Source organism: Rhincodon typus, chromosome 1 (assembly GCF_021869965.1).
Source record: "Rhincodon typus isolate 14 chromosome 1, sRhiTyp1.1, whole genome shotgun sequence".
NCBI lineage: Eukaryota > Metazoa > Chordata > Chondrichthyes > Orectolobiformes > Rhincodontidae > Rhincodon > Rhincodon typus.
The window spans coordinates 108,468,643-108,478,248 of NC_063332.1; the positions used below are offsets into that span (position 1 = coordinate 108,468,643).

Here is a 9,606-nt window from a genome sequence, read left to right on the forward strand (position 1 = left end):
AGTTAAGAGTCAATCACATTGCTGTGGGTCTGGACTCACATGTACGCCACACCAGGTAAGGATGGTAGTCTCTTCCTAAAGGGCATCTGTGAAACAGAGGGATTTCTCCCGATAATCGGCAATGGATTTATGGTCATCATTAAAACTCTTAATTCCAATTTTGTTTTATTGAATTCAAATTCCACCATCTGCTGTGGTGGGATTTAAACCCCAATCCCCAGGACATTGGGTCTCAGTGACAATACCACTAGGCCATCACCTCTCCATGCTGGAACCATCTGGAAGGTCTTGAGTTGATTCATCACCCATCAATCCTTCTTGATGGAATCTAAATGACTATTACATATGGGGAAGCATGTCTTAGGTCCAATCTGGATATACAGTAAATGGAACAAAAACAAAGTTGCTGGAAAAGCTCAGGAGAAAACAGAGTTAACATTTCGGGTCCGGTGACTCACCAGACCCGAAACGTTAACTCTGTTTTCTCCTCCACAGATGCTGCCAGACCTGCTGAGCTTTTCCAGCAACTTTGTTTTTGTTCCTGATTTACAGCATCCGCAGTTCTTTTGGTTTTTAAACAGTAAATGGGTTTATTATATACTACTTGATAGTTAGCTATTTTCAATCTACCATACATGATGGTCTATGGGAGACATCAAGCTCAATGCAGTATAGATTCACATCGAATTGCTAAAACGTCTGATTTGCGACAGGTACAAGACTGTTTTCTACCACACTTGGAGAACCAGTTTGTTCCTCCCAGTAACAATCCTTTATGTCCTGATGGGCGGGAGCTTATTTGGTGATGTCACTTAACCCTTTCAAGTACGAACGGTTTTATACAACACTATTTGTTTTACTTGTATTTTCATCATCCCTCTGTGACATGTCTGTGATTTTTTTATTAAAGATGGTGTATAAATGTTAATCTACTCCTGTTGATTTGCGCAAAAAATGTTTCATGTTTTACATGCAAGTATAAAACTCACTGTGCAACATTAGATGTAAATCACTGAACCGTGCATAATTCTCAACACACTTTGGGCTAGATTATATTTTTAATAATGTTAGTACCGGACCCACAAGCTGCAACTGCCCTCAAAACAATTACCTCGGGAGACATTGCATGAGACATTGCAAGGAGCTGTGGTGCTCCTTGTTTGCATAAATGCTGACATCCTTCAGCAGGTTGGCTTCTGCTCATTCCAGCGCCACTCACTCATGTGAACGCTGCGTGTATCATTCAAGTGGGTGGGAGCCTGGATCAGACACATGTGCATTGAACAAAAACAACAGCAGTCGCAGTCTGCTGTGTTGAATGAAGGTTGTTTATGGCTGTGAGTGAAGCTGAAAGTAAAAGCTCTGTTTTGAACTGGTGCTCCGAATGAAGAGGAGGCAGAAGAAAAGCAATGACTATGCTAGAATTGGCTGTGCCTGCATGAAATGAAACATTTACTCTCTGCCCATTTTTACTTGGAGGCTTGAGATGTGGGTTCTGTGACATTCTGCGTTGCTTTCAGCTGTACATTTTCGAAAGGTATGCTTCCTTTTTCTTTAAGGACTTAATGAAATCGGACAAGTAATCTGGACTAAATCAGTGTTTCTGTTTTGTGTCTTTGCATTCAGCCTAAAAGGGTGGTTACCTTTGTTTTTGCTTTGTGCGGTGTGGGTGTATAGAAATTAAAGCTAAGCGCACAGAATGGGATGCACATCGAATTGATTGCAAACTTGCCGAGAGCTTCTTGTCCGATGCTCGTGTGGTGGCAGATACGGACATTCTCCCGACAGAGAGGGTGTATATTCAGACGAGCCCACATGCGTTTGTTTTCAGATGTGTAATTTTTTTGTTTGTTTTGGAGTGCCAAGTTATCCAGGTTTACGTCTTCTTCTTGCGTGTGTTTAAAGGGCAGTAGAATGAATTCAAAACAAGTGGAAAGTTTTTTCAAATAAATATCCTTGCAACAAAATAATTAAAATAGTCAAAAACACAACAGATGCAAGGCTAATGATGGATTGTAAGGTCTGGTCCAAAAAGCGAGTGTGCGTTATAGATTTTTCTTGACATCACATTTATTTCTCTGTTCTTTTTGCATCAGCTTGGTTCAGTTGGTAGCATTTTTTTGCCTGTAACTCAGAAGGCTGTGGTTTCAAACCAATACTTAGTTGAACCACTGCATTCCGAAGGAACCATTGCACTAGTAGGAGTGCTGTCCTTTGGATGAGGCATTGCACTGAAGCTGCACGCTGCTGGCTCGATGGACATGAGGAAATTTCCTGCACCGTTTTTGAGGGAGAGCAGGAAGTTTTCCTGATATATGCTGGCTAGCATTTCTTACTGAACCACCACCACTCAGCAACAGAATGACTGCTCATTCACCTCGTTTCTTTGTGGGATCGTGTTGTTTTGAAATAGTTGCCACATGAGGCCGCATAGCAGCAGCAGCAACTGCACTTTGGAAGTAATTCCTTGTATGTGAAGCATTTTGCAGTGCGCCCGGACAAAATACCCTGAGAAGCCAAGTAAATGATTCCTTTTCCTTCAGTCGAATGAACAAAATACACCAAGAAGTGTGATGAGTAATTGAAGAGTTAATAGACCTGATGAGCAATGAATACGCTGCGAAAGCGCTGTCATAACAATTTCCCACCACTCTGCTGAATGACAGGTATTAGGGTTTAAGCACTCGTTTCTCAGCAGTAGCCACCCGCTTCAAATGGGAAGCGTTTCACGGGAGATAAGAATAAGCTACATGTAGCAGAAATCAACAAGATATAGAGTGGAATAACCATATTGCTTACTGGTAATAAAAACTTAATTGAAGCTGTAAACTTGGATACCTGATTTTAAAGTCTGTGTATTGCGAAGTCTAATTAATGCAGAATAGGGTTACAGAATATTCCAGTGGTTCTATTAGTTGTATAGGCTGATTGAGGTTTGTGTAGCTTGCAATATTGCAATGCAGATTTCTCTTTTTTTGGAAAATGGGATTGAATTAAGATGTGTAATGGACAACTGGGAGAGTGGAATGCAATAGCATAGTTGAGATTGTTGGATATATAAATACTATACATTGTAAGAAGTTGTAAACCTGCTGTAGCTTTCCATTGTTTTTATTCTTGCTGCCCTGATTTGCATATTTGAATCGATATCAATGTCATTTATATTATGATGGTGTAAATATCCTTGAGATTTAACAGTCTAAAATGCCTTGGGATGTTTTCCCACATTAAAGGCACTAATCAAATGCAAGCTGTGGTTTCTGTGAATATTCTCTGAGGCTGAATCAAATCATTTTTGGCTGTATGCTATAGTAAGTGAGCGTGAATGCATGTTAAGAGACATTTAAGAAACCGCTGAGAGCAGATCTCAAGGCAAGTAGGTGTGCAGTTTTCTCATCCATTATGCACACAGGCTTCTAGCAACAGAGCACAGAGTAAATAAAACAAAAGCTGGTTTTAGTCAAAGAAAAAATCATCTATCACAGAGAAAGGTAAAACTAATTGATCTCAAAAGCAAGTACAACACTGGAAATCATTCTGCAATCCATCTGACTGGACCAAAAAGTTCATACTTCAAGTTTCTATCCAGTGTACATTTTTTCACAGTCTTTTACTGCCTCCCTGGGCAGTCCATTCAGCATACTCACTACCTTTTGTGGAAAGTAGTTAAATCAAAACTTCCTCTCTCCTCCCCCTTGCTACATTTGAGCCTGTGAGCCCTGATTCTAGAGATTGTAACATCCCTGAATATATTATCAGGGTTCAGTTCATCTGCTCTGGTAAACGCCTTGACAACTAGAATAATAACTCACCTGAGCTTTCCTTTCTGCATGTGAATGAGTTACATGCTCTTCACTTGTTCACTGGTTCATGTGCTGTAGGCTAGTTATCAGCAGGCTTGCAACTGTTGTGTTTCCTGTGAAGTGTGACTATCCCGGCTATAATGCTAGAGTTCTGCCCATGCTGAAATGATACCAATCATGGTTCACTCATTGTCAACCCTTGGATTTGTGTTACATCATTTTGGTTACAAGTGCCTTGATCCAGTTAATTTTTCTTCTTGTTTTTGCCTACTGGACTGTTGATGTTAATTAATTATCTTACTGATATCTCCCCAGTATCTAATTCCTTTGATTCTTTAGATTAAAACAATTTATTTTACCTTCATACTGCTTATGTACATAACATAGCCTTATTAATTAGCTTTGTATGCATTCAATTATGTTGCTTTTCATCAACCAATGTTTCGATTCTGCAGAAGCTTTATATTTTCGCACAGAATACAGATTCACAAAGAGAGATTATTTGCACATGATATTGGAAGCTAATTACTTTATTTGTGAAGTATTGACATTCCACAAATTGATTTTCATTGACCAGCCTCCCATTTATTAAATATTTTGTCATGTATGCACCCTTACTTGAATAATACAATAAACCTGGACCCATGTCAGTCTTAGCTAACACCAATATGTAATTGGCTGCCAAAAAAAGTATGAAAATAATTGGAATTATTCAGTAGATGACTCCAGTGTTCCCTCTCTGCTTGATGAAAATCCCACTGTTAGTAACAACATGACCAAGACTGGCAAAGCTACTTCGTTAGAACTAAAGCAGAAAATCCAGATCCTTCACACCTTTTATCACACTGGGATTCATTACGTGATTCTGAACCTTTTCTTGCTTTCTAAAAGAATGGTAGGAATTATTCTTAAAGACAGAATAGCTGTATCTTACCGAGAAAAAAGAAATCATACCTGTAGGACTCTATAAGAACAAGATTAATTCATGATATCAGAAGTTATTAAGTAATGCTATTTGTAATGCATGGGTTTCTGTTTCATTGTATAATTTTTCCCTATTATGACATAGGACCTCAGCTATGATACTGTCAAATGTATAATTGAACAATAATGAAGAGGATTATGCTGATATATGGAGGGAGAGTTGTTGGTGAGAGGCTACTTATCCAATCTTTTGTTTTAAACACAACAGACTTCAATGCCAAGAGAGTCAACTGTCAGAATCAACAATCTAGAACCTAACTTTAAACAGAGAATGACAAGTAGCTGCATAGCTGTATATAAAGTTTTTACGTAGGAAGATATAGAAGACATGATTACCATTTTCAATGAATTTACTAGGGATTAACTGTGAGATCTAACCAAATAAATTGATCTGGATTTCATGCAAAAATTGATTTTTGATATTCATGGTCTATCTCATACAATGTTTAGTCATACTTGGTCTGTTTCTCTTAGCATAAATTAATTTGCCTTGTGGGATGGTTGGTATTGTTGCAGAAGATGATTATTTCCACTAATTGAAGCTAATGTAGCACTTGTAGAAGTTGATAATTAAAGGTCTTGGTATTCCAGTATATCTAACATTCTTGATGCATTCTTGTTTTTCTGCATTAATGAATAATACACCCTTATCTTTTTATAATGCGCAATGTGAAGTGCTGTCCTATAACAGAGTGATGCCAACTTTTTTGCACAGCTGTTAGTTTCGGCTGGTCTATGGTCACTTTGAATGGTGATCACTTTTTTACGAGCTGTTTGTATTCAGAGACAGGGAAGCAACGTTATGCCTCAGCAAGTGGAGTATGTTCTTGTCCAAGAGACAAATAAAATGCTAAGTCTTAGAATTTTTCTAAAAAAAACACAACAAAGTAGATTACCAACTTTGTTCATAATTGGATGTGAGATTATCTTATTGGTTATGATTAATTTAAATCCAAATAAAAATAATCCTAAGAAAAAGCTTCTCGGTTGCAAATATATCACAGGTTTTTGTATCACTGGAATAGTGCAAGTAACAAGCTGTTGGGTTTACCGGGTTACACAGATGTGAAATCTTTCTAGCTGCACCCAGATTACCAGGTCCTGGCAAGTGATTTATGGACCTCATGAAAGTAGTGGTTAAAAATAGCACAGATGTGAAACCACATTTTTGCAAATAAAATATATATGTTGTATTCCTTCCCAATCTCAAACCAATAATTTAAAGCTTTGCATGCTTCATCTTCAAGGCAGCCCTGGATAACTGTTTCATTTGTGCATTCTAATTATATTTCTCTGTTTTCTGTTTCATTTTGCTACCCGCTACCCACTTACACAAGGGCTGTGTGAATGATTGATTACAGATAAGCAAGCTCAATTTTAAAAATCATTTTTTTGGTTTCCAAATAAAGTATTAATTATCTATTGATAGTCACATTGGTGCAAAACTGATCAGATATTATTTATTAAATAAGACCTCTCACAGTTTTAGGATGCTGGAAAAAATATAGATGTTATTCCTTATTATTTTGTGTCCAATATTTAACTGCGCTGTCAGATTTATGAGTTCAAACTGTGATAACAGATTGTATAAATGGTTCTTATTGTTATTTAAGTGAGGAAAGATTTCTTTTGTGCAATAGGTTTATAAGTATTATAAATTTATAAATAATGAATTAATTATTTCATCACATCTACCACAGATATGTTTTCCCCAAGGTCAAAATGATTGGTTGGTTAGACATAAATGATCTCAGTGTTTCACATCTGAAGACATGAAAGTCACCATAATCCCAGAGGACCATAAGGCTGCTGTCTCATTAGAGAGAGAGAGGGAGAGATAACTGGTGGTGAGTTTAACCTGAGGATCACTACACCTCAGGTGAGGGATGAGGTTGAGAAGGCGCGGCCTTCACAGTGACCTCAGGTGGTACAAGAATTGAACCCTTAAGTTGGTGTCATTCTGCATCACAAAACAGCTATTCAGTCAACTGAGCTAGCAGACTCCAAAATCTACATAGAGAACTATCAAAGTTAGAAAGGGGTTAAACAGAATGATCAAAACAGTGTACAATAAGAACCAGCTGGCTATATTTTTCACATATTTTCCACCACTTATTGAATTAATTTGTACAAAGTGAATATAAATTTAATCACTTATAAGTTGTCAAATTGATATTTGCACTTTTGACTACGAATGTAAATTCATATATTGAATGTATCCAAGCACAAAATATTTGTGCTTAAATCACTCTATGCATGTATTTTATTTCTACATTATGTATTTGGCATACTCTGCACCCTCTTTTAAATTCATTCAGGATGTGAGCTTCTCTGGCTACGCCAGCATTTATTGCCCATCCCTAATTACCCAGAAGGCAATTGAGATTCAACAACATTGCTGTGGATGTGGAATCTGGATTAACAGTCCAGCAATAATACCATTAGGCCATCACTTCCCCTTATCTCTGTCAAAATTAAACCAAGTCTCCTCCTGCTCTAAGACAAATGTAAAAATCTTTCAGTGATGGAAATGTGAAATAAAAATCTCAGCAGATCAGGCAATATCTGTAGAGAGAAATGAAGTTAATGTTTCAGATTAAGATGAAGTAAAATTCTGTTTGCACAGATTCTGCCTGACTGCTGAGCTATTCCAGCATTTTCTCTTATCACTGCTGTCCCAGGAATTGGTAAAAGATCCCATTGCATTATTCACATTAGGAGCTGAGGACATATCTTTGGTGTCTTAGTTACTTTTTATCATCAATTAATTTACTTAAAAACAAAGTATCTAATTGTCACATTGTTGTATACGGGAACATGCTGTGCATAAATTGGTTTCTTCACTTGTATTATAACAGGGACCCTACTTCAAAAAAGTAGTATAAAACATTTGGAATGTGTTGATGTCATGAGAGATGCTACGTAAATGCAAGTGTTACTTTCTTAGCAATATGAACTATCTGGATAAATCTATGAAAAGAAATCAATTTAATGTGCTGGAAGGTTCTTGTTCTGGGGCAAATAACTTATTCTTCTAGATTCTCTTCCCAAAGGCAGGTTGAAATACAGTACCAAGCCCTACATCATAGCTAGGACAAGGAGGCAGATCCCAAATCCACCCCGAATAGAACAGGGATCAAGCCTTGTGCTCTTTGCACCTGCCTGAGCCGTAGAGGCCATCAAGACAATTGAGCAAAATGCACCGCCCCCATCCATCCCTGGCTCTGATTTCTTTCTGTTAGATGGCTAACTAGGAATCCCTCCCACTCTAACCAGCTACTGTGGGCAAATGTTAGAAGGATTTGCAAGTTGATACTTAACCTGTTTGAGTGCACCTATTCTCAGACTTCAAATCCTGGAATGGGACTTGAATCCCGAACTCTTCCTCAGATGCAAGAACACCACCCCTGTCCCATAAGATCTTTGACAATGATAAATGTAGGGGAAGAATTTAGTTTGCTTAATGCTGCTATAATTCGCAAGAGGAAGTTAGTGACCTGCAGCATTGCCTTCTCAGGTGAATCGATATAAATCTGCATAAAAAAGAAGTGCCCCTACATGTGTTCAATATATTGGAGCCAACTTTAGCAATTTGCCACAAAGTGCTGTGTTAATCATACAACTAGGAGTAAACCGACCTGGGTAGAATAGTTGAGTCTGAATCTGCATTTTGTGCATTTACAATACTTCATATATAATATCTACATGTAGTCATCTTTTAGCTAATTTAAAGCACAAGCTAATATGCTTTAAGCTGCTGTCAAACCTGTGTTTGTATAATCTTACATATTTTTAGTACGTTCTTATTTTCTTTTGAAATCAGTCTACATTTGAATATTCTTTCAGACTACCAATTTGTTTACGTGCTACATAATATTTCATTACAAGTTATTTTTGCATTTTGTATCTATTGCTATAAAAAGTTCACAAGACAGAACAGATGTGAATGTTGGCAATGTGACTGCATCAGCAGACACATCTTTCATTTGGATGTAAATTTTAATGACATTATGAAAAGGATTAATTAGGTCTGCAGGAGATTGAAATGCATTCTCTTTTACTTCTCTATTTCTGTCACTCAGTAGGGATGTAATTTTCTGCCATTATCATTTATTTCTGTATTGCTCTGCCTTGCACTGTCCTGAATGCAATCGTTGTGAGACCAGATTGCAAGATGTATCACGCCCCAGTCTCCCAAAGAATCCATCTAAAAGCTTATAAACTGAATTGAAACTGTAAAAACTTCTGTTAGGAGCCCGTTTTTGTTGATGATCCTGGTACTGATACACTGGTAGTCATTATTAATGTAATGTGGCTCAAGCACGAGATAAAATATTTCTTTTCAAGGAATTATTGCAAATGCATGGCTTCGGATAAAAGAAGTAGCATGTGCACTGATAGTAAGACTGGAATGAACCAAAGTTAGAAACAGTGAATATTTGAACTTCCAGCATTATCTGGATAGGGTTTGTGCCATATACTGTGTGCACCACAATACCATCATTGACCATATAATTAACAACTGTATTCCATTGATGACCACATAGAGGAATTTTGATGGTACAACAATGCAGAATACTACAGTAAACATTTCCTAACCTATCAATCTGGCAAATTTGAAGGAATATTATCTCGAAAGAGAACAGAAGAATGCCAATTATTTTAATATTTTCATGCTTTTTAGTCAGTTGAGATAAAAGCAAGTCTGTGGAACCTTAGATAACAAGGTGTAGAGCTGGATGAACACAGCAGGCCAAGCAGCATCAGAGGAGCAGGAAAGCTGACATTTCGGGCCTAGACCCTTCTTTTCTGAAGAAGG

At 37.4% G+C, this 9,606-nt stretch overlaps 1 protein-coding gene across 1 annotated transcript in view; it reads left to right on the plus strand.

Annotated features, from left to right (window-relative positions):
* Nucleotides 1-1,286: 1,286 nt before the first annotated feature.
* The window catches only part of rasgef1ba (RasGEF domain family, member 1Ba), a 423,399-nt gene continuing 415,079 nt past the window's right edge, over nucleotides 1,287-9,606 (plus strand). The window contains exon 1 of the mRNA XM_048598326.1: nucleotides 1,287-1,537. The gene's annotated coding sequence lies outside the window, so the exon portion shown is untranslated. The remainder of the gene's footprint in view (nucleotides 1,538-9,606) is intronic.